The sequence below is a fragment of the Eutrema salsugineum genome, unplaced genomic scaffold (assembly GCF_000478725.1).
Source record: "Eutrema salsugineum unplaced genomic scaffold, Eutsalg1_0 scaffold_9, whole genome shotgun sequence".
Lineage (NCBI taxonomy): Eukaryota > Viridiplantae > Streptophyta > Magnoliopsida > Brassicales > Brassicaceae > Eutrema > Eutrema salsugineum.
In genome coordinates this window covers 9,846,938-9,850,511 of record NW_006256342.1, presented here as the reverse complement: position 1 = coordinate 9,850,511, position 3,574 = coordinate 9,846,938, and positions in this window count along the sequence as shown.

The window sequence follows — 3,574 nt, the reverse complement described above, 5'->3', positions numbered from 1 at the left end:
GGTTTATGACTTTGCTTACTTCCCAGTTTGTTGTTTCTTGCAGATTAGACATCTTCCCTGTAGATCGACACCCTAAGTCCTACAACGTACATCTGTGCACTTGCAGACACTAGGGTTTTATAAATTTTAAACTTTTGGAGGACCTACGGGCTTGTTAAAAAAACAACCCTAGACCCGCAAGCCCATCAAGTTTTTGGCGCCGTTGCCGGGGAGGTTTTTAGTCTCTAGAGGTCTAAACCTGGGAGGTTGAAGCCACAGAAGACTATATATATGTCGAGTTTCTGCCAAAGCAACATAGGAAGTAAACTAAATTCATAAACACCATAACTTTTTCTTTTCCTGCTTATTCTTTCTTCTGTATGCCCTAGTTTCAGAAACCTTTGAAGCATGGATCATCCAAGGAGAAATCCTAACCCCGAGCGAAGGTCCTGCGACCTGTGTGAAGCTCCCTGCGCATGTGAATCACCATCCAGGCGTGATTTTGATCATCATCTTCAGAACCCTAATCCGAACCACCACCATGGAGATTCACGACCTCCACATCATCGAGATGAGCCCTATTCGCCACACCTGGTGAATCATCGACCATCTCATCCTCTTCCTCATCAGATTCTGCACCAAAACGCTGAGGCTGATCGATTGAGGCTCCAACTGAAACGATTAGGAGCTATGCTGAATCAATACCTTGATTTTCAAGTTGTTACGGAAGCTATCCTGTACAAGAAGATCGATGACCTCACTCACCATGTGAAATCGCTAGAAGATCTGCACTCTCAAGACATTGCTGCCCTAAAAAGGAAGATAGATGCTTTTGAGGAAGAGCATCCAAGACAGAAGTATGATATCCTTCAAGGATCCATCGATGCCAATGCTGCTAAGCTAGAGATCAAGGATGCCAATGAAATCGTTTCATGGTACAGAGGAAGGAGAGATGGTGAACTTCAAGAGATTGAATTTTGCCTGAGTAAGCTTGAGCACAAGAGCATGAAAACCAGTTCTGACATCAAACATCTCTTTAAGTGCCAAGGAGACACAAACCTTGTTGTGAGAAAGACTTTGAGAATCATAAGAATGATTCTCTTGTTCATGGTCAGAAAAAAAGAAGAAGAATCAACCAATTATGATGTAGAAAATCCTACAATGGACACCCAGAATAACCCTGAAGACATTCTGGAAGAGCAAGAAGGAGAAGCAGCTGAGCAACCCTCGGGATTCCCCACCGCGGCCGAACTTTTCTTCACCGCGGATGCAACGTCTCCACCTGCGGGGAACCGCCATCTCCCTCCAAGTTCGCATCACCAAGACCCTGATGAACCAGAAGAGGATGACTCCCATATCCCATTCATGAAGACCACCGAAGAAGAACCAGATGTCATAGATGTGGAGGATGAATCACCTAAGAGAATTGAAATGCCATACATAGATTCAATCATCGAGTTCGATGCTGCCAAGTTCTATTGTGATTCTTATTCTGCATTTGAGGCACCAGATCATCCACAGGAAAGACCAGTTTGAACTCTGCACAAAGTTCAAGACAGAAGTCAATTTCTTATCTCTTGTGACATTAGAGGTGTAAGATTCCTCAATATTCTTTGTAATTCTGGAGCTTGTATTAACATGATGTCTAAAGCAACTGCTTTGATACTTGGCATTAAGCACATCTCAAGTACCATGACAAAGATTAGCTTAGCAGATGATTCAAGTGCAACACCAAGTGGGATAGCCCGAGACATTCCTCTAAAGATTGGAGATTGCATTGCACCTGTCGATCTATACATAGTGAAGAACAAAGATGACTCTTATCCAGTTATTCTTAGATAGCATTTCCTAGCAACTGCTGGAGCCATCATGGATTGGCCCAACAGGAGAGTTTCTTTTTCCAATATCGACAAGGATATCTTCTATGAAGCTACACTACTTAAGAGTAAAAGAGGAAAGCATAAAGCCTAGACATTTGAACCAGAAGAACTCTGCAGTGATGAAGAACTTGCAAGAGAGAACAGGAAGATTTCTAAAAAGACTTGTCTTAAGACAAGATTCTATTTGAACTAAGTCTTTTTCTTTGCAAAGTCTAGCTAAGGACTATAAAGCAAAGCGCTAAATGGGAGGCAACCCATTTAGGTACTTATTTGCTTTTGTTTAGCTTTCATTTTCTATTAAAGTTTTGTTTCTTTCATTTTAGACAGGTCTTAGTATGCCACAAAAAAAAGGAGCTGACCGCGGCCAAAGGAGGTTCAGCCGCGGCCATCAAGCTTTCCACCGCGGCCGCGATGCTTTCAACCGCGGCCAGCACGCGTCCTACCGTGGCCGGGATGTCTTCATCCGCGGCCAGCACCAGCCGGCCACCCTCGGCCACTTCCACCACCACCTTGATCAAATCTGTTTTGGATTCCTAGCATCCAAGTTTGATCAAGCATCACCACCACAACCACCTCACAATCCATCACCATCACCAGGTAACTTCTCCCTTCCTTAATCTTTTTAAATTCTTACATACTCTATTTCTCATCCTTTCCTGATTTATTTCACACTGGGGACAGTGTGATTTAAGTCTGGGGGAGGATTTCATCCCTTTCTAACCACTTTTTCTTGCATGAGCCCTTGCATTCTGCATTTTCTTTAAAATTTTTCATTTTTTCGATTGTTTAAAAACTTTTCAAAAGTCTTTTGAGTTTCAAAAAGTGTTTTCAAAGGGTCAAATACATTTTGAAAGAATAATGAAAAAATCGATGATGATAACCAACCTGTTTGCTTCTACACCAATCACTCATGAAAGCTCTTTCAAGGTTTAGTACTAGACTATGCAGTAGCTAGAATACTTACACTACAAAATCCCACCAGAAGACTTCTATTCATGAAGATCATTTCTGACAGGATATACTAGCTCATTCTACTTGGACTTAATCTTGACATCTAATTTTCTCATCAATGGTTTTAAAAAGGCATCATGATATACATCTTGGACATCTTTACCTTATTGTTACCATTCTTTGTTGTCCTAGATGGCCAGTTCATCATTAGCTGGTACCACAGCCTTAACCCAAATCTTCATGTTCTAATTTCTTACATTCTTTTAGGTCTAATTTGACAGATATGTGCAAAAACGTCGGAGAGGGAGGAACAACACAGTTTTCAGTCACTCAAGAGAAAGACTGAAAGAGACCAGAAGGGAGTGTGCCAGAAATCGTATGATGCCTCAGAAAAACTCATTCTTAAAGGTAATTTTCGTGCTCCCTAAGACTCCAAGTCAAAAGGCAGTTTCCCCTTTCAAAAAAAAAAAGAAAAAAAAAAGAAAAAGAAAGAAAGGAAAGGAAACCAAAAGCCTAAAAGAGTCTTAGAAGCCGAAATCACTTGAGCCAAGTCATTAGGTATTCACTTAAGGAGTTATGGATTCACATTCTGGACAAAAATCTAAGTCTGGGGGATTTATAAGGAGAACTTGAAGAAAAGAGATCAGAAATCTTAAAGCAAGAATAATGTGACAGAAACTGTGGGAGCATTTACAGTTCCATCATCTCTTGCTGTTTTGCATAATATCTTGTCTCTCCAGAAACATGTAACACTAAACACATCA